This window comes from Callithrix jacchus, chromosome 2 (genome assembly GCF_049354715.1).
Source record: "Callithrix jacchus isolate 240 chromosome 2, calJac240_pri, whole genome shotgun sequence".
NCBI lineage: Eukaryota > Metazoa > Chordata > Mammalia > Primates > Cebidae > Callithrix > Callithrix jacchus.
Window position 1 is genome coordinate 71540914 of NC_133503.1, and position 22644 is coordinate 71563557.

At 46.1% G+C, this 22644-nt stretch overlaps 1 pseudogene; it reads left to right on the forward strand.

Moving 5' to 3' along the window:
• The first annotated feature begins 1988 nt into the window (after positions 1–1988).
• On the forward strand, positions 1989–10107 carry LOC100392381 (histone PARylation factor 1 pseudogene; annotated as a pseudogene).
• The last annotated feature ends 12537 nt before the right edge of the window (positions 10108–22644 follow it).

The window sequence follows — 22644 nt, forward strand, 5'->3', positions numbered from 1 at the left end:
GGGCTGAGTTGTATCTCCCCAAAATTCATATGTTGGCATCCCAACCCACCTCAGAGTGGGGCTGTATTTGGAAATGGAGCCTTTAAAGAGGAAATTAACGTGAAATAAGGTCATTAGTGTGGGCCCTAATCCAATCTAACTGGTGTCTTTCTAAGAAGAAGAGATGGAGACAGACACACACATGTGTCCATTTGGATGTATCATGTGCACGCGTCCACATGGATGTATCCACCTGTACGCATCCCGTGTGTATGTATCCATGTGCATGTGTCCTGTGTGGATGTATCCATGTGCATGTGTCCTGTGTGGATGTATCCCAAGCAAACATTTCCACATGGTCCGGTGTGGATGTATCCCACGTGAAGGTGCCACATGTATGTGTGCTATCCGGTAGTCATCAATGCTGCTCACTGAAATTGTTGGTTCTCCTCTGCCTAGGCTCATGGCCAGATTGCATTTCTGCGTCTCTGGAAATCAGAAGCAGTCACGTGACTTGCTTTAGTCAATGAAATGTGAGCAGAAGTGACAGATGCCATGTTCCTTCTCCTGCCCCAGAGATCAGCAATGTTCAGGCAGTGGAGGCTCTGTCAGCTAGGATCCTCAAGGGAAATTAACACTGAGCAAGGCTGCCAACAACCAGGAACAGACACGCAATATGAGTTTGGTTGAAGCCACAAAGACTTCGGCGTTGTTTGCTACCATACCACAACCAAACTTACCCCAACTGACAGTTAATTATATTAAAAAATAAGATCCAGGCCAGGCACAGTGGCTCATGTCTATAATCCCAGCACTTTGGGAAGCTGAGGCAGGCAGATCATGAAGTCGGGAGACCAAGACCATCCTGGCCAACAAGGTGAAAGCCCGCCTCTACTAAAATACAAAAAATTAGCCAGGTGTGGTGGCTACTCAGGAGGCGGAGGTAGGGAAATCACTTGAACATGGGAGGCAGATATTGCAGTGAGCTAAGATCAAGCCACTGCACTCAATCTGAATTAGGCCGGGCTTGGTGGCTCACACCTGTAATCCTAGAACTTTGGGAGGCCAAGGTGAGCAGATCATCTAAGGTCAGCAGTTAAAGACCAGCTTGGCCAACATGGTGAAACCCCACCACTACTAAAAATACAAAAATTAGCCAGACATGGTGGCGCATGCCTGTAATCTGAGCTGCCTGGGAGCCCGAGGCAAGAGAATTGCTTCAACCTGGGAGGCGAAGGCTGCAGTGAGCCAAGATCACGCCACTGCACTCCAGCCTGGGCAACAGAACAAGACTCGGTCTCAAAGATAATAATAAGATTTGAATTAAAAATAAAAACACACATTATCAGTCTGTATCCAGCCAGGAGAGAGAAACAACAGAGCAGGGCACACCTCATCTTGTTGCACATTGCTTTATTGCTCCTCACAGATATTGCGTTTTTCCAAGTTGAAGGTTTGTGGCTATCTTGCAGAGAGCAAGCCCATCAGTGCCATTTTTCCAACAGCACGTGCTCACCTCCTGTCTCTGTCACATTTTGTTAATTCTCCCAATATTTCACGCTTTCTCATTATTATTATATATATTATGGTGATCTGTAATAAGTCATTGCTCATGTGACTATTGAACTTGTTTTGGGTACCGAGAACTGTGCCCATGTAAGACAGTGAACTTAATCCATATGGCTGTGTTCTGACTGTTCCACCCACCAGTCACTTCCTGCTTCTCTCCTTCTCCTCCAGCCTCCCTATTATCTGAAACACAACAATATTGAAATTGGGCCAATTAAAAACCCTACAATAGCCTCTAGGTGTTCAAGTGAAAGGAAGCCTCTCACATCTGTCACTTTAAATCAAAAGCTAGAAATGATTAACCTAGTAAGGAAAGCTGCTGAAAGCGTTCTTTGATCTTAAAAGGTCATTTTTTTCCTTCCAATTTGAGGAGAACTGAAAACTTTTCCATGAGCCCCTAGAAGCACTCTGGGCCATAGGCACTGTGCCTACTGCACCTAATGAACAAGTCGGGCTGCCTGGGGTTGGTGGCTGAGAAGGGCTGGGGCCACGTGCTTACCTGGAACCTAAGGAGATGGGTTTCACACAAACCACGTGAACCAAGAGTGGGAGAGAGGGGTCCACAGGAAAAACCCAGGGTCTTCCTCCAAAGAAGGGAAGATGTGGAAAAGTCCCATGCAGGCAAACCACAGATGACCCCAGGCCTGATGCAGCTAAGGCTGAGGCTGCGGCCCTCGTTGGCTCACCCCCTTCTCAGATCCACGCTTTCTGGACCAGGCCTGAGGCTGAGCCATGTGGGGGTGAGAGAACCAGGAGCCTGGGTGAAGATGTGGGGGAAGGGCGGTTGGAGCGCTGACACCGAGGACCTCTTTCCCTGGAGAGGCAGCAGTTTGAGAGTAAAACCCAGAAGCCTTTTTGACAACGGTGGCTGACAGCAGACCTGGCAGAAGTCATTCATTCTTTCTTTCTTTCAGTCAACTTACATCATGTGTTAAAACCTTTGGTCTTACTTAATGGCACAAATAAGGCCTGCAGACCACACAGTGCTTTGACACAGAGGGGAAGAAGACACACCACATTACAGTGCGCTTAGAGTCTCCTTCAACTTTGAATTTGATGCCTTATCACTTTATGTCCCTTGCCCTTCCCTTTTAACTAATAATTGTCATATGTGTTATATTTTGGTATATGGCAGACTCCATCAAACAATGTGATTTTCTCCTTTAACAGCCATTTGTATCTTTAAAGAATTTAAGAAGAGAAAAATAGTCTAGTATATTTACCCAGACATGTAGCATTTCTGCTGTTCTTTCATTTCTGCAGTCCCAAGTTTTTCTGTGGTATCCTTTCCCTTCAACCTGAAGAACTTCATTTAGCATTTCTTTTTCTTTCCTTTTTTCTTTATTTTAGAGATGAGGTCTTGCTCTGTCAGCCAGGCTGGAGTGCAGTGGTGTGATCATGGATCACTGCTGCCTCAAACTCCCGGAATCAAGTGATCCTCTCGCCTCAGCCTCCTGAGTAGCTGGGATTATAGAGGTGCACCACCATGCCAGCTAATGGTTTTTATTTACTTTTATTTGTTTTATTTATTATTTTTATTTTTTGAGATGGAGTTTCACTCTTGCTGCCCAGGCTGGCATGCAATGGCGCAATCTTGGCTCACCACAACGTCAACCTCCCAGGTTCAAGCAATTCTCCTGCCTCAGCTTCCCAAGTAGCTGCGATTACAGGCATGTGCCACCATGCTCAGCTAATTTTGCATTTTTAGTAGAGATGGGGTTTCTACATGTTGGTCAGGCTGGTCTCAAATGCCTGACCTCAGGTGATCTGCCTGCCTCGGCCTCCCAAAGTGCTGGGATTACAGGTGTGAGCCACCGTGCCTGGCCTTAGTTTTTATTTTAATTAATCAGTTTATTTATTTATTGAAACAGGATTTCACTCTGTTACCCAGGCTGGAGTACAGTGGTATAATTACGGCTCACTGCAGGCTCGATCTCCTGGGCTCAAGTAATTTTCCTGCCTCAACCTCCCAAGTAGCTGGGATTATAGGCACAAACCAAGTCCAACTAATTTTTTTAATTTTTGTAGAGATGGGTTTTTTTTTCATGTTGCTCAGGGTGGTCCTGAACTCTTGGGCTCCAGCAATCCTCCCACCTCAATATTTCTTTTGTAGCAGGTCTGCTGGTCACAGATCTCCTAGTTTTCCTTAATCTGAGAACATTCCTGAAGGAAATGTTCATGGGATACCCCTCAAAATTCATATGTTGAAACTTCAGCCGTATTGTGATGGTATTGAGATGTGGGGCCTTTGGGAGGTGCTAGGATCATGAAATCAGATCCCTCCTGACTGGGATTAGCACTCTTACAAAAGAGGCCCCAGAGAGCTCCCTTGTCCCTCCCACCATGTGAGGACACAGTGAGAAGCAGCTGTCTATGATCCAGAAAAGCGGCCCTCACTAGATGGTGAATCTGCCCATGCCTTGATCTTGGACTTCCCAGACTCCAGAACTGTGAGATTCTCTGTCTGCTGTTTAAAAGTCACCCAGCTATCATATTCTGTCATAACAGCATGAATGAACTAAGTCATTGGGTAAACAATTATTTTCCTTCAGCACTTCAAAGATGTTGCTCCCCCGTCTTCTGGCATCCAGGGTTTCTGAGGAGCAATCCACAGTCAGTTGTTCTCCTGTATGCCATGTATCACTCTTCTCCAGCTTCTTTTGAGATTTAGTCTTAATCTTAAGTTTACATCAGCAAGATTATGATGTGTTTTAATGTGATTTTCTTTGAGTTTATCCTTTTCGAAATTTGCTGAGCTTCCTGAATCTGTATAAATGTTTATTAAGCTTGGGAAATTTTCAGCCATTATGTTCTCAGTATATCGTCTTCTGCCCAATCACCTTGTCCTCTCTTTCTGAGACTCCAACAACACAAATCATAAATCTTTTCATATTGCCCCATGGTCCCTGAGGCTCTTTTTTAAATTCTTGGATTCTCTCTATTGTTCCAACTGGATGGTTTCTACCACTCTACTCTCAAGTCCACTCTTTCCACTGTCATCTCCATTCTGCTACATATCTCATACAGTGGACTTTTGTTTTCAGATATTGTTTTCCAGCACTAAAATTTCCATTTGATTGTTTCTATTTTTTTTTTTTTGAGACGGAGTTTCTCTCTTGCTACCCAGGCTGGAGTGCAATGGAGCGATCTCGGCTCACCGCAACCTCCGCCTCCTGGGTTCAGGCAATTCTCCTGCCTCAGCCTCCTGAGTAGCTGGGATTACAGGCACGTGCCACTATGCCCAGCTAATCTTTTGTATTTTTAGTAGAGACGGGGTTTCACCATGTTGACCAGGATGGTCTCAATCTCTTGACCTCGTGATCCACCCGCCTCGGCCTCCCAAAGTGCTGGGATTACAGGCTTGAGCCACCGCGCCCAGCCCAATTTGATTGTTTCTATTCATGTGCTGAGAGCATCTACTTTTTCATGTTTTTTCTAGGAATGTTTGACTTTACCTCTTGGAGCACAGTTCTAAGAGTTGCTGCAATGTCTGGTTATCTGGAGGCTAGCATCTCTTGCTGGTTATCTTTTCTCTTGAAAATTGGTCATGTTTTCTTGGTTATTTGAACTTCCATTAATTTTGGATTGCATACTGGACAGATTGAATATCACATGTGAGACCCTGGGTGTTTGTTAAAATTCTCTGGACAGTGACTTTTTACTGTGGTGGTTTTAGCAAGCAATCAGTTCTGGCTAGGTTCAGAGCATACATGCTGCCTCACCTTCTACGTGTGGTAGAAGCAATGCCACCTTTGATTTTAAAGGCTTTGCTTCATGGAATGTAAGGTGGCACAGCTGCCCTGGTTAAGTGTGACAGTTTCTTGTGATGCTAAACATGACTTACCATGTGACCCTGCAATTACACTCTTGGGCATCTGTCCCACAGATGTGAAAACTCAAATGTACACAAATTTTCATTGTCACTTTGTTTATCATAGCCCAAAACTGGCAACAATCCAAATATCCCTCATGGGGTGAATGGTTAAAAGAACTCTGAAACATTCATGCAATGGAATGTTACTTAGAAATAAAAAGGAACTAGGCCGGGCACGGTAGCTCATGCCTATAATCCCAGCACTTTGGGAGGCCGAGGTGGGTGGATCATGAGGTCAAGAGATTGAGACCATCCTGGTCAACAAGGTGAAACCCTGTCTCTACTAAAAATACAAAAATTAGCTGAGCATGGTGGCGCACGCCTGTAGTCCCAGCTACTCGGGAGGCTGAGGCAGGAGAATTGCTTGAACCCAGGAGGCCAAGGTTGTGGTGAGCCGAGATTGTGCCATTGCACTCCAGCCTGGGTAACAAGAGTGAAACTCCGTCTCAATAAATAAATAAATAAATAAATATTTAAAAAATTAAAAAGAAATAAAAAGGAACAAGCTATTGATTCATGTAGCAACTTGGATGGATATTACAGACATTATGCTTTGCAAGAAAAGGCAATCTTAGAAAGTAACATACTGTATAATTCCATCTATATAACTTCTCAAAATGACAAAGCTACAGGAACAGAGAACAGATTAGCACTTGCCAGAGCACAGGGAAGGGCATGGAAGTGAGTAAACTCTACAGAGATAGCACAGGGGGGTTTGTGGTGACAGGAATGGTTCAGGATCTTGATTGTGGTGGTTACACAAATCTATACAAAAATTTGCATAGCACTATACAAACACACACACTTGTAAAAACTAATGAATTCTGAATCAGGTCTACAGTCTAGTGAATAGTATTGCGCCAATGTCAACTTCCTGGTTTTGGTCTCACACTACAATGTCTTATGTAATTATATAAGATATCCCCATTGGGGTTGACAATGGAGAAAGAAAATGGCAAAAAAAAAAAAAAGATATCCCCATTGGGGGAAGCTGGGTAGAGAGTACACAGGATTTTCAGCACTATTTTTACAACTTCCTATGAATCCATAATTATTTAAAAGTAAAAAACTTTTTTTTTTTCTTGAGACGGAGCCTTGTTCTGTTGCCCAGGCTGAAGTGCAATGGTGAGATCTCGGCTCACCGTAATCTCTGCCTCCTGAGTTCAAGTGATTCTCCTGTCTCAGTCTCCCGAGTAGCTGGGATTATAGGTGCCCGCCATCACACTCAGCTATTTTTTCTATTTTTAGTAGAGACAGGGTTTCACCATGTTGGCCAGGCTGTTCCCAAACTTCTGACCTCAGGTGATCCGCCCACCTTGGCCTCCCAAAGTGCTGGGATTATAGGCATGAGCCACCGTGCCCAGCTGTGAAAAACTTTTAAAAAGACTGCTATGCTGCTCCAGGTCTGTTCTGTGCAATCTGCAGGCAAGCCTGGGATTTGCAATCATTCACCCACAGAATTAAGGACCGATTCTCAGCCCTCTCCTCTTTGGGGTTGACCTCATACTCATGACTTCTGTGGATTTTCTCTGAGTTTTGTGTGTTCATGCTGCTGGCACCATAGCACAGCTTTGAACCTCAGCTGCCTTCAGCAGAAGCAGGAAAGCAAAAAGGGAAAAGAAATGAGCCAAGGATCTCCCTTCCATGTACACTGCATCTTGCAGAGGGCCCTTTCCCAGTCCTCTGGCTAGAGAAATGAATGGTATGATACTTTGAAATATACATTTGGTTTTCATCCAGGCTTCCTGGCCTACAACTACTAAAATCCTTAGAATCTCCACAGTGGTGTCTTTCATATGCTGAAGAGGTGGGTGAAAGGGGGCAACACCCAAGTAGCTCCAGGATGGGCTGGTCTCCAGAAAGATCAAGGCAGGACTAGAGGGCTGGGACCTTCAGCCTCATCCCCTCATCCTCCAGGGAGGGGAGAGGAGCTGAAGGTTAAGTTGGTCCCCACTGGTCAGTGATTCAACCAGCTATGTCCATATAATGAAGCCTCCATTATAACCTCCAGGATAGCTGAACACATGGAGGCTCCTGGAAGGCAGTGTGCCCAGGGAAGGCATAGAATCTTCATGCCCCTTTCCTTATACCTCACCCATGCATCTCTTCATCTATGTCCTTTTCAATACCCTTTATAATAAACCAGCAAATATAAGTGTGTCTTTGAGTTCTGTGAGCCACTCTAGCCAAACCCCAACTTAAAGCCGGTCCATCAGAAAGTTCCTGAGGCCCCTACTTGGGAGTGGCATTGGAAGTGGGGGCAGTCTTGGAGACTAAGCCCCACCGTGTGGGTTCTGACGCTATCTCCAGGTAGATAGCATTGGAATATAATTAGACGACACCCCACTGGTGCCTGACGCAGAGCTGATTGCTTGCTTGCTGGTGTGTGGGGAGAAACCCCCAACATTTGGTCACCAAAGCCTTCTGTGTTACTTACTGTGGCGTGGGAGCAGAGGAAAAATGGTTTGCATTTTTTCTACTCACAGATGGTTCTCTTGGTGTTTTTCTGCCCATACATCCTGCACAGTTCTTTACTGGAGCTGACCTCAGTTCAAAACCAGGAGACAAGCAAGAAAAAGAAACTGGAAACTTGCTCTTGAATGGGTCATTCTTCAAGTTTCAGCTCTTCTCTCCAATCCGCCTGCTATTGTTAACACTGCAGAGTCCTTAGCTAGTTACTTGTGATTTTGTCTCTAGTCAGTGGGATGGATGGATCATAGTGGTCTTACTTCATCTTGGCCAGCTTCAGAATCCAAAATATAATATTTAACATCCCTAATTACTATGTAAGACTAATGTTAATTCTCCCATTTTATTTATTTATTTATGTAAAATTTTTTTGGAGACAGTGGAATGCAGTGGCACAATCTCAACTCATTGCAACCTCCACCTCCTGGGTTCAAAGGGTTTCTCCTGCCTCAGCCTCCCTAGTAGCTGAGATTACAGGTGCATGTCACCACACTTGGCTAATTAATTTTTTTTTGTATTTTTAGTAGAGATGGGGTTTCACCATGTTGGCCAGGCTGGTCTCAAACTCCTGACTTTGGGTGATCCACCTGCCTCGGCCTCCCAAAGTGCTGGGATTACAGGCATGAACCAATGCACCAGGAAATTCTTCTATTTTAAGGATTAAAAACTTGAGATTTAAAGAGGTGTAGTCATCTGCCCAACCTGTATAGCCAATGCTAAGGTTCGTCTCTACTTAAAATTAGCTGATAAAACTTGTGTGAGGTGGAGTCAGAAAACTGGAGAGAGCAAAAGAAAACAGGTGATGGAAGAGCAGAGTGATAGGGGAGGAAGAGGGTGAAATGGGAGAGAAAAGGAAGAGAAGGCCAGGCACAGCAGCTTACACTTGTAACCTGAGTGCCTTGGGAGGCTGAGATGGGAGGATCACTTGAGGCCAGGAGTTCCAGACCAGCCTAGGCAGCGTAGCAAGATCCTGTCTCAACAACAACAAAAAATTAGCCAGGCATGGTAGTGCATGCCTGTCGTCTTAGCTACTAGGAAGACTGGGGCAGGAAGATGGCTTGAGCCTGGGAGTTTGAGGCTGCAGTGAGTTATGATTGTGCCACTGCGCTCCAGTCTGGGTAGCAGAGCCAGACCCTGTTTATAAAAAGAAAAAAAAAAGGCGCTGTGGCTGCAGAATGTGTGACTGTGGCAGGAAGCACAGGCCTGGCGGGAGGGTCGTGTGAAAAAAACAGCTGATGTAAAGAAAAGTAAATTCTGTGAAGCTGATGTCTCCAGTGACCTTAGAAAAGAAGTAGAAAATCATTATAAGCTCTCTTTGCCTGAAGATTTCTGTCATTTCTGGAAGTTCTGTGAAGAACTTCATCCTGAAAAGTCAGCTGATTCACTTTTTGCAAGCCTTGGACTTCAATTAGTTGGTCCTTATGATATCCTTTCCGGAAAATATAAAACAAAGAAAAAAATCAACAGGCCTGAATTTTAACCTTCATCAGAGGTTTTACTATGATCCTCCTGAATTCCAGACCATTATTATTGGAGATAATAAAACTCAGTACCACGTGGGGTATTTCAGGGATTATCCTGATGAGCTTCCTGCATATGTTGGTATAAATGAAGCAAAGAAAAATTGTATAAGTGTTCCAAATGGAGATAATGTATTTGCTGCAGTCAAATTATTTTTGATGAAAAAACTTAAAGAAGTAACGGATAAAAAGAAAACTAATCTCTTGAAAAACATAGATGAAAAATTCACAGAAGTAGCCAGAGAACTGGGGTACTCACTGGAACAAAGAACCACAAAGATGAAACAGAGAGATAAGAAGCCTGGGACGAAGACCTTTCGTGGTGCAGGCTTGGTTGTTCCAGTGGATAAAAATGATGTTGTGTACAGAGAGCTCCCTGAAACAGATGCTGACGTCAAGAGAATTTGCAAGACAATAGTTGAGGCTATGAGTGAGGAGAGACTAAAAGCTTTTGTTCCCATTCAGGAAATGATGACTTTTGTGCAATTTGCTAATGATGAACTGAACGTGATTATGGCATGGGGCTTGAGTTGCAAATGAAGCTCTTTTGCTACGACTCAGATTATCTTCATAGAGTTGCTGGCCAGCTTTTACCTCTTGCATATAATCTGTTAAAAAAGGAATCTGTTTGCAGAAATTATTGAGGATCATCTGGCAAACAGAAGTAAAGAGAACGTAGACCAACTTGCTGCATGAGTGAGGTGGCTTTGTTTGGTGTACATTATTTCAAATGATTAGTATTAAACTTGTGATTCTTGTTTTGTTTTTAAGGAATACAAAATAATCAACATTTACTAAAAACATTTATAAGGTTAAAAAGAGAGAAAGAAAAGGCAAAGGAGGAGAAAATAGAGAAGGTAAGAGCATCTCCTTCCCCATGGGTCAGGATTGTTCCAGGCAATGCAGCTCTATCCACCCAGAATCCACCGCCTTCACACAGTCCCCTCCCTTCATGAAGTTAGAGTAAGCACACCAGCTGGTCTATGATGTCATCTTATTCCCCTTTCCAGTCAGGGGAACAAATGAAGGCAACCCAGGGAGAGCAAGGTAGAGACAGGGACAGAGGGAGCCCAACACTGATGATATCTTTTGAGCCCCTAGATTCAGTTGTGCCTTAGGTCAGACACATAAATTCTCCTGCTTGAGCTGGGCTTCACATACTTGCAACCACCATGGCCGATCAGTACCTGCCACCCTTAGCTTAGGGGGTCCATCAGATTGCTTAAGGGTCCTCCCCAACTGTCCTGTTCACTCTCAGCTGAAAATCCTAAGTTCTAGATTTTCAGAGTTGGGTCCCCTCTGTCAGGAGGAGGTCCCTTCTCTAGGATAGGCTTAATTTGGGAGTGTTTTTAAATAAGTACATGGGAAATTTCAAGAGGCCAAAAGAGCCTGGCCTTAGAGTATTTCAGTGCTCCCTCCCCTTTCCAGCAGTTAGGGCTGCATTCAGATGCAAATAACAGCAAATCTTTCACACTTGGGTTTAAACAAAGAAGTGCAGAAGAATGCCCCTGGCTGGCTCAGCCCTGGGAAAGTCCTCAGGGGCCCAGGCTCCCTTGTCCTTTTCTATTGCCCTTAGTGCACGGCTTCTGACCCCATCTGGCAGGAAGAAGGGGAAATGCAGCATAACTGACCTCCCAGCCTGTGCATTGCCCAGAACTTCTCAAGGCTGGAAACTGCCATGGGTTGGGGGCGGATAGGGAGGATCTTCGATTATTTGCTAATGTATTCCAAGTACCTAGAACTGCCGTTCCATAAAAATGTGCTGAATGAATGAGTAGGTGGATGAACGGATGGATGCCCATACAGGCAAATTGAATTTTTACCTCCTACAGCTTCTATTGTTGAGTCAGGCATGGGAGAAGGAATGAGCACTAAGTGGCCCCTTCCAGCATCTGTCACCATGTTCCTTACAGTGACACAGATCTCTTGGTATCCCCTGGGACATCATGCTCTTGTTGCCCAGGCTGGAGTGCAATGGTGTGATCTCAGTTCACTGTAACCTCCGCCGCCCGGGTTCAAGCGATTCTCCCGCCTCAGCCTCCCGAGTAGCTGGGATTACAGCCTGCGCCACCACACCTGGCTAATTTTTTGTATTTTTAGTAGAAATGAGTTTCATCATGTTAGCCAAGCTGATCTCGAACTCCTGATCTCAGTTAATCCGCCTACCTCATCCCTCCAAAGTGCTGGGATTATAGGTGTGGGCCACTACGCCTGGCAAGAGATTTCTTTTATCATCTATCTGAGCTGATCTGGAACTCTTAACCCCATCATACTTTTTTAGAAGATTTCATTGTTGTTGATTGTTTGTATTTTGTTTACTTTTGAGACAGGGGTCTCACTCTGTCATCCAGACTGGAGTGCAGTGGTATGATCACAGCTCACTGCAGCCTCAACCTCCTGGGCCTAAGCAATCTTCCTGTCTCAGCCTCCAGAGTAGCTGGGACACCACAATGCCCAGCAAATTATTTTATTATTATTTTTTTTTAGAGATGGGATCTCGCTAGCGCTGTTCAGGCTGGTCTTAAACTCCTGGCCTCAAGTGATTCTCCTGGCTCAGCCCCCCAGAGCACTGGGATTACAGGGGTGAGCCATTGCACCCAGGCCTCCTGAGGCCTTGTTCCTTTCTGTTGGGATCTGGCAAATGCATATAATACTGGTAACAGCTATTCATCTGGAGGAGGGGGTTGCATGGCTCAGCCTCTAGGCTTAACCTTGGGCAGGAGTTTGAGGGTCCTGGGATTTTTTAAGTTTCCCTTTATACTTTCCAGTCCTTGTTCATACATACAGATTTATTCCACATAATGGCAACCAGAGATTTATCTGTATGCTGCTTTTGCACTCAACAGAACATCATAAGCATTCTTCATGTTGCTACAGCCTGTTTGACATATTAATAGCTGCATAATCATCCTCAAATTTGTTGCACCACAATTTGCTTAACAAATAAAGGAGTTTATTTCCAATTTTTTGTCGCTGTAGCTAATGCTACAGTAAATGTCCTTATGCACATAGTTTGTTTTCTCTTGTATTGAATGTTGGTTTAAAAGTAGCCTGGACTCTGGTGTCAGCTCTGAGCTGGCAGCTTGTACTGTCCCGCCCACCTGAATCTCCAGGCTGCTAGTCGTGGAAAAGCTTCTGGGTCTCTCATGTCAGACTCCTGGCTGACCACAAATGATCTGCACATTGTACCCTACTGGAAGACATATCTCAGAGAGAGGCTCAGAACCCCACTTCAACTTTTGAAAGAAACCAACCAGTGGGCCGGGCACAGTGGCTCACACCTGTAATCCCAGCACTTTAGGAGGCCAAATTGGGCTGATTACCTGAGGTCGGGAGTTCAAGACCAGCCTGACCAATATGGAGAAACCCTGTCTCTATTAAAAATACAAAATTAGCTGGGCGTGGTGGCACATGCCTGTAATCCCAGCTACTCAGGAGGCTGAGGCAGGAGAATTGCTTAAACCTGGGAGACAGAGGTTGCGGTGAGCCAAGATCGTGCCATTGCACTCCAGCCTGGGCAACAAGAGTGAAACTCCATCTCACCAAAAAAAAGAAAAAAAAGAAAGAAACCAGCCAGTGTTCACCTGGCAGGAGGTGGAACCTGCATGGGCTTCCCCCTGAAGGAGACAGAGGCTGCCCTTGCCTGCCCTTTGCCCACTGAGCTATTTTGGCCCTGGAAGGGGGCCCAGTCCTCCTCCTCAGATACTCTTTGGACAGAGCTGACAGTCAAAGTGGCTCGAGTTTCTACAGTCAAGGGGCAGGCACCTGATCCAAGGTAGGAAGGTTGTACTCTTCCTTGAGGAACCCAGCACTGGCTTTGACTGACAGCAGCACCCTCAGGAATCCCTTGGTTTCTACTACCCCAATCTCCAGAGCTGCCTGAGTACTGTCCTTTCTGAGCCAGCCCTGCTGGCCTCCCTCCAGCCAGATGAGTGGCCCTGTAGCCTTCCAAAGGAGTCTCTTTCTGTTCAAGTTGGACCAAGTCTGCCTCTCCTGCCCATAAACAAAGGGTCCTCCTGGATATCCCAGGCCCCCTGGTGGCAGGGCCCTCAGGAATCCAGCGATCACCACTGCAGGTCAGCCTGAGCACTAGCACTCAGATGCAGGGGGCTGCCGACCTCAGACCTCCTCAGTCCAGCCTCGTGGCCTCTTGCCCAGGTCTTTGTGGCTCAGTCATTCATCACTCTGATCGAACCCATATTGACAAAGGACAAAGCAATGCTTTCGATTCTGCTTTTTAGCAGCCATCCTGGCAGCCTGTGCCTGCTCAGCATCCCAAAGGCTGGACCAGGTCCAGGACCCACCCAAATTCCTGGACAGAGCTTGACTGTGAACCTCAAGCTTCCTGGGCTGGGCTAAATGCAAGGAAATCCAGAGGTCCTCTGTATCCTGAGCCTGCTGCCAACACGCAGTAGCGACATAAGTGAGGCCCAGGAGCCCACCAGAACTGGGCTTTACCCCAGAGCCACCACTCCTCATCAGCGGGGCAAAGAGCTTACTTCTCCCAGCTTCAGTTTCCAGATCTGCCAAATAGGTATAACAATCTCTATGTCTGAGCATCTGCAGGAAGATCCAATTCTGGTCTCTGGAACATGACAGGTTCCAAATCTGAGCCATTCTGTCTGTCAGTTCTCTTGGGTCAATTGGGGTTTCCACAATGTCGCCCTACCAGATTGTCACTAACGTGGCCTGAGAACCCTGGGCTCAGAGGAACTGCCAGCAGGGCAGGTTTCCCTCCCTGTACACCTGCCATTACCTCCCTAATGAGAACTTCCCCCAGAGAAGGGAAGGAGGGCAGCTTCTTTCATTTAGTGGAGGCCCTCGGAGGTGAGAGGAGCCTGGGCTACTTTCCTTTTTTGAGGTTCTCGGTATGCTACAAATGAGAAGATTGCAGTGATTGTGGTATAATTTCAGTGTTCTCACAACAAATTAGAGCACAACGTATTTGTGTTATTGACAGAACAACTGCAGAACTCAGGTGAGTTCTGAGTGGTGTAGTCCTAGGGCAGGTACAAGCTTTGGGTCTCAGGTTGGCTGTCCACTCTGCTGGATCTATACCCTTAAAGTCTGAATGTCTAGAAAAAGACATAATCAAACCCCCTGCAGAACTTTCACTGGATATCATTCCAATAAAACATGTTGAGATGTTTGAAAATATCTGAATAAGGGTGGGATGTGGGATTATTTTAGGGAATTACTGTTCATTTTTCTGGCCATGATGGCATGGAAGAACAGCTCACAGGGTCATAAGATAGTTCAGGAAAGAACTTTGCAAGTAAAAGTGACACAGATAGAGTAGCAGTCCCCAAACTTTTCGACACCAGGGACCAGGTTTAGTGGAAGACAATTTTTCCATGGACTGGGGTCGGGCTGGGGGTGGTTTTGGGAGGATTCAAGCAGATTACATTTAATGTGCACTTTATTTCTATTATTATTACATTGTAATATGTAATAAAATAGTTATACAACTCACCATAATGTAGAATCAGTGGGAGCCCTGAGCTTGTTTTCTTGCATCTAGACAGTCCCATCTGGGGATGATAAGAGACAATGACAGATCAGAATGTGCAACCTAGATCCTTTGGATGAGCAGTTCACAATAGGGTTCTTGATCCTATGAGAATCTAATACTGCTGCTGATCTGACAGGAGGTGAAGCTCAGCCGGTAATGTGAGCGATGTAAATACAGATGAGGCTTCACTCACTTGCTCACCTGCCTGCTCTGTGGGGTTCGGGACCCCAGAGATACAGCATTTATGACCACATGATAACCATTGCTGAACCCAGGTGGTGAGATATATAGCTGCTTCATTGTACCAATCTTTCAACTTTTTCATATATTCGAAATTTTTCATTAAAAGAAGGTAAATTCTTTGGATTGCTAATGCAAATGTGTTGTAGATTCTTCTAAATAAAATGCTATTATGTCATGTCCTGGTGGCAGTGGGCACCTGGTGCCTGTGAGGGTCTGCTCTGGGGGATTGTCTGTGGGAGGGTAGTGCTTCAGTCCTCACCCAGGCTGCTATTTGAGCCTTTCACGGACCTCACCCCTCCAGCAACAAGTCACAGAGAACAGGGTAACCACAGCGGCTACATGTTCCAGGCATCTATCCTCTGATTTGCATCTGGCAAAGCTAGAGAGGGAGAGGGCATCACCTCCACTTCACAGAGAGAAACTGACCCCAAGGGGACAAGAACTTGCAGAGATCACAGAGTAGACTCATGGCCAAGTGGGAATATGAACCAATGGCGTTCTGATAAACCATCGTGAAAAACTAAGAAAGAGGGGGAGGGGGAGAGGAGGGAGGCCTGATTTGTAGTGTGTGCCAATTTCCGTGGTATAAATACTACCTTCTTGCCATGGTTGGTTTCACTACACCAGTGTTTAACAACTGGCTTGCAGAATTTCTGAATATTTAATAATTGGCTCCAGCACAGCATCGATTTGAACCCAGTCCTGGGCATCTGTTCCCAAGCACCTCTTCCGTTTTCTGTCCTTTGTACACCAATTGCATAATTTGACATCTGTGTTCTACCTGTTATTTATTAAATAGTTTTCTTTAAGACACCTCACTTTTAAAATCAGGTGACATGACTAACACTGAAAGCTGAATCACTTGATATGAAGTAGAACGTTATATTAAAATGAACGTTTAATATTTTAAATTTAAAAAGTTCTTTGTACTTCTTAAAACTCCTAAGTACAGTCCTAAAATACCCTTGCTATGTGCTGGCCCTGGAGACCCACTCCGGGGACCTAGAGTCTATCTCTTGGCCTTCTGTGAAGCCAATTAGATGAACACAACTTCTCACTAGATACTTTTTTTTTTTTTTTTTTGAGGTGGAATCTTGCTCTGTAGCCCAGGCTGGAGTGCAGTGGCACAATCTTGGCTCACTGCAAACTCCACCTCCCAGGTTCAAGCTATTCTCCTGCCTCAGCCTCCAAAGTAGCTGGGATTACAGCCACGCACCACCATGCTCAGCTAATTTTTGTATTTTTAGTGGAGATGGGGTTTTTACCACGTTGGTGAGGCTGATCTTGAACTCCTGGCCTCAAGTGATCCCTTGCCTCGGCCTCCCAAAGTGCTGGGATTACAGGCATGAGACACTGTGCCTGGCTCTCACTGAATTCTTCACAAGGCAGATTCAGCAAATCTGATGTGGATGTAAAGCTCGGCCAGTATCAGAAGCATTTCTTGTATGGTTGATGTCTCCATAGAGCCCTTTACCTACAGCATCTCTGAGGACTTTAGGGTCGGTAAAGAACAGAGCCTCTACTAGAAGGCCTGGTCCATGGAGTTGGACTGGGTTTCTGCAATGGTTTTACCTGCAGCCACAGTTGGGAGTGGGGTTTCATAATTACCAACAGAGGAAGCAGCCAACACATAGATGGAGACTCGTGAAGGACAGGACGAGGAGGTGGGAGTAGGGAGGGAAGACACAGAAAAAAAAGAGGCTCGGGTGGAGAGGCAGGGGGCAGCTTGAAAAGATGGTGTTAGTGCTTGCTGACGCTAAATACATGCCTGCCTATGACACATCATCCCACTCCAAAGGACACTCTCAGAGATGCATACGTATCCCCACCAAGAGGCATGCAGTCTTCATAATGGCTTGATCCATCACATTCCCAAAAGAAAATCAATATGAATGCTCATCCACACAAAAATGAATAAATCAAGAGTGGAATGCTATACAGCAAATAAAAAGAGCAAACTATAATTATACACACAAAAACACAAAATCTCACAGACATAAGGTTAAGAAAAAGAAACAGGACAGTGGAGATTCCATATTGTGTGATTCTATTTATCCTATATAACGTTTAACAACAGGCAAACTAATCTATGGCAATAGATATCAGAATAATAGCTGGACACGGTGGTGCACACCTGTAGTTCCAGCTACTTGGGAGGCTGAGGTAGGAGGTGGGAGCATCACTGAGCCCAGGAATTCAAGGCTGCAGGAAGCCATGACTGCACCACTACACTCCAGCCTGGGTGACGGAGTAAGACCCTGTCTCTAAAGAAAAAAGAAAAGAAGGGCAGGGCGCAGTGGCTCATGCCTATAATCCCAGCACTTTGGGAGGCCAAGGCAGGCGGATCATGAGGTCAGGAGTTTGAGACCATCCTGGCCAATATGGTGAAACCCCGCCACTACTAAAAATATAAAAATTAGCTGGGTATGGTGGCACGCACCTGTAGTCCCAGATACTCAGGAGGCTGAGGCAGGGGAATCATTCCACTGCCTGCTCTCCAGCCTGGTGACAGAGCAAGACTCCATCTCAACAAAAAAAAAAAAGAAAGAAAAGAAAAGAAATCAGAATGGAGGCATGCTTATGACTAAGAAGCTCAGGGAGACTCTCAGGAGTGCTAGCAATGTTCTCCATCTTGATCTCTAGATCAGGGTAAAAGGTGTTTCCACCTCATGAAAAATGTGTTGAGTTGTACACATAAAATTTTTGCACATTACTATATGTATGTTATATTGCAATATAAAACATTAATAAATGTATAAAAAAAGTAAAAAAAAAATAGTGCTGGGTGAAGAGGATCAGAAACAGAATGACATCAATAACCCACTACAGTTTAATAATTAAAAAGCACATGCACATTAAGCAACAACACACATTTTGCAAGAACACAAACAAAAAAAACACATGAAGCACATTAAAATGGATCCCTATGGGTCAAAGAATGGCAGTGAGAAATAGCGATAAAAGGGAACATATCAATAATGAAATAAGAGCAGGGGCCAGGCACGGTGGCTCACGCCTATAATCCCAGCACTTTGGGAGGCCGAGGCGGGTGGATCACGAGGTCAAGAGATCGAGACCATCCTGGTCAACATGGTGAAACCCCGTCTCTACTAAAAAAAAATACAAAAATTAGCTGGGCATGGTGGCACATGCCTGTTGTCCCAGCTACTCGGGAGTCTGAGGCAGGAGAATTGGTTGAACCCAGGAGGCGGAGGTTGTGGTGAGCCGAGATCGCGCCATTGCACTCCAGCCTGGGTAACAAGAGCGAAACTCCGTCTCAAAAAAAAAAAAGAGCAGGGCCTTCCTAGGATCACTGGGGATTATGTGCCATCCAAGAAAGAAAAGGAAGAAGGGGAGGAAAAGGAGTTAGACTTTGGGAAATCTGGGCAACCCACTGAGGTTTCTAGCACTGTCCAGGGGATCCTGCTTGGTCTCTGATTGCTAGAGCCCCAAGCTCTGTGCAGCACGCTTTACACACACATTACCCGGTCTCCTTTCCTGGGAGGGTACACATTGCTCACAGAGGAGACAGATCTCCTGAAGGACTGAAGCCCTTAAGGGGCCTGGATGTGGGCGGCTCATAGCTGGGGCCCCACTGGAGTTCTAAGGGGAAGGGGAATTTGAGCTGGGACTTACAGGTAACCTAGGATTTATTGCGAGTTAAGAAATGGACACAGAGGGAGGGGAATGTGGTGCATGGTGGAGTCAGGGAAATAACCCCATTAAGGAAAAAGGTTCATGCTTAGCTTATTTACAGGCCAGCATGTGCCAGAGCCAGACATCAGTACACATCCTCCACGAGACCTGCCAGATCCAATAGAACCACTCCTGCTTTTATTTAATCAATACTTTTAATTAATTCACTTTTTTTCTTAAAATGTTTTAAAAGATAGCATCATGTAAAGATGTACAAATGCCTAATAAGCACATGAAAAGGTGTTCAATACCACTAATTATTAGGAAAATGCAAATCAAAACCACAATGAGGTACCACCTAATACTCATTGGAATGGCTAATATTAAGAAATAGAGAAGTGTTGGCAAGGATATGAAGAAAGTGGCATCCTTGCACATAGTTGGTGGGAATGTAAAATGGGACAGCTACTGTTAAAAAAAACCAGTAGGGCAGTTCCTGAAAAAAATTAAGCATAGAATTACCATTAGATCTGGTAATTCCACTTCTGCGTATATACACGAAAGAATTGAAAGCAGGAAGGGATATTTCTATGCCCCATGTTCATAGCATCATTATTCACAATAGCCAAACAGTAGAGGCAACACAAGCATCCTATAATGAATAGATAAACAAAATGTGTTATATACATACAGTGGAATGGATGAATGGCTGAACAAAACTTGGTGTATACATACAATGTGATATGATTCAGCCTTAGCAAAGGAGGAAATCTGACACATACTTCAACAGACATCACACAAAGCAAGATAAACTACTCACAAAAGGACAAATGCTGTATGATTCCTCTTATGTGAGTACCTAGAATCATCAAAAACATAGAGACGGAAAGGAGAATGGTGGTTGGAGGAGGGGGAGCATTTACTGGGTACAGAGTTTCAGTTTTACAAGATGGAAAGAGCTCTGGAGATGGATGGCAAAGGTTATACAATGATGTGAATGTACTTAATGCCACTGAACCATACACTTAAAAATGGTTAAGATGGTCAACTTTATGTTATGTGTATTTTACCATAATATTTTAAAAGGTAGCATTGTATCACTACTAAAAATGAAAAGCCTCTTGTCCTGAAGGAATGGTCTCCTTAAAAGACAATGCTGCTCCCAAGTACAGGCTGGTGTGAATGTTGCCCTACATGCTGGTGCCTGATGAGGCTGTGCATGGAGACCTCATCTTGTTTTATTTTAAGGGGAGATCAGCAAGTGCCAGGGAAGTGTTAAAGGTGCTCTGGAACCAACTTTCTCCTTGACAAATTCAGGATCGAGAGAGCCACTTCCTCCCCACGCAATTAACAAAGTGGTGACTGTGAGCTTCTACAATTGTTTCTTGTGCCAGGGGTCATGGGTATTTCACAGTTTGAAGAATCCTCCCTTGTAAGGACAAAGGAGTAGAGGCCATGAGCCTCTTGGGCAGGGGTAGGCCAGGTCATGCCCAGAAAGAGGAGAAGGTGATCCTGACTGGGAAGAGCCCTACACAGGCCCTAGATGTGGCCCTGGGCTGTGGGGGCAAGGAATTTCTAGGTCTTAGGTGCTAGAGCATGGGTACCTTGGCACCAACGACTCCTTGCCCTATGAAGGGCCCAGCTGAAGGGGAACCAGATCAGAGCACTCTTTAGGTGCCAGGCCCAGGGCCCCACTATCAGGGGCTGTAGTTGCTGAGGATAAGTAAATAAGTAAAAGCCATTTTCCATAGGCCAGGGCATGGTCTATAATGACTATGGTAGAAGGTGGAAGAGAGGGCAAGGGAGGGAGAAATTGTGAAGGATGTCACCAAGACGTCAGTAGTGGACATCTTTTTTTTTTTTTCCTTTTTTTGAGATGGAGTCTTGCTCTGTCGCCCAGGCAGGAGTGCAGTGGCACGATCTTGGCGCGCTGCAACCTTCCCCTCCTGGGTTCAAGCGATTCTCCTGCCTCAGCCTCCAGAGTAGCTGGGATTATAGGTGCGCATCACCACGCCAGCTAATTTTTGTATTTTTAGTAGAGACGGGATTTCACTATGTCGGCCAAGCTGGTCTCAAATGCCTGACCTCGTGATCCACCCGCCTTGGCCTCCCAAAGTGTTGGGATTACAGGCGTGAGCCACAGCGCCTCGTCAGTAGTGGACATCTTAAGTTTTAGCCTGCACTGCATCCATACCCTTTCCTGGAAACAGTGCCTCAGATTTTTGGTGGGAAGCTACCTCTCTTCCGGATTTTCAGGATACTTGGTTGTAGAAAGCTGACTCCACCCACTTCCCGCTATAGGAGACAGGAGACACAACCCTGGCTGGTCAGAAGACGCCAAACTTTCCCCCTCCGCCTCCCGGCCGACTGAATTCAGCTGCACTGCAAACAAGCCCCATTATTCCTTTAGTTGATACTTTAGAGCGACGTACCTTTTTTTTTTTGAGACGGAGTTTCGCTCTTGTTACCCAGGCTGGAGTGCAATGGCGCGATCTCGGCTCACCGCAACCTCCGCCTCCTGGGTTCAGGCAATTCTCCTGCCTCAGCCTCCTGAGTAGCTGGGATTACAGGCACGCGCCACCACGCCCAGATAATTTTTTTGTATTTTTAGTGGAGACGGGTTTCACCATGTTGACCAGGATGGTCTCAATCTGTTGACCTCGTGATCCACCCGCCTCGGCCTCCCAAAGTGCTGGGATTACAGGCTTGAGCCACTGTGCCCGGTCAGAGCGATGTATCTTTTAACCGACTTGGAGGACAGGGGAGAAGGAAGAGAGAGAGAGAGACACACACACACACACACACACACACACACACACACACGAGAGGGGGGGGAGAGAGAGAGAGAGAGAGAGAGGGAGAGAGACTGACTGTGTGTGTGCGCGGGCACTTGGGAAGAGGGGTTCTGGTCCCGGAGTATTTAGAGCAGGGGTTCCTCAACACCCCCACCCACCACGGCCACGGACCAGCACCGGCCCAGGGCCTTCGAGGAACCGTGAGTGAGCAGTAGGTGAACGAGCATTGCCGGCCTGAGCTATGAGCTCCGCCTCCTGTCAGATCAGCGCGGCATTAGATTCTCATAGGAGCGCGAAACCAGTTGTGAACTGCGCGTGCGAGGGATCTATTGCACGCTCCTTATGAGAATCTAACGCCTGGTGATCTGAGGTGGCTCGGTCTCATCCCGAAACCACCCATCTCCTCTCAGTTCCTGGAAAAATTGTCTTCCAGGAAACCGGTCCCCTAGTGCCAAAAAGGTTAGGGACCGCTGCTCTAGAGTTCTTTCCTAGTCAAGTGTCCCTGCAGGTCCGGGCCAGAGACATCCCCCATCCATGATGTCAACTGCATGACTTGCAGATGACCAGTTGGAATGTTACATCTCATGACATTTAATTTTAAAAATTTATTATAAAGTTACAGCTTTTCTCTTTTGTAGTCTGTTGTCACATATTTCCATACGCCCTCGCAGAGAGCTCCCGGCCTCCAGTCCGTGCGGCTATAACGCCTGGAGGAGAATCTGCCAGCGCAGGCGGATGACCCCGCCACCTGGGCCCTCGTGCAGGCGGGCGGGAGCATACAGGGCCTCTCACGCATGCGCGCGGGGCGGGGCTGCGCCTCAGGCCTGCGCGTTGCCGCTAGACCGGCGGGGGTAGGGGGGCGCGGCGGCAGCGGGTGCACGCCTCAGACAGCAGCCGCGCGAACTAGACTTTGTGTTCCTCTGACCCTCCTCCGGGCGCTTCCTCCCGTGCCGTCCTTCCCCGCCCCCGCCGCGTCCTTGCGAGGCGCCTCCCATTCGCCAGGACCGACCCAGGGGTATGGAGGGGATACGCCCCTACGGCCCTCCC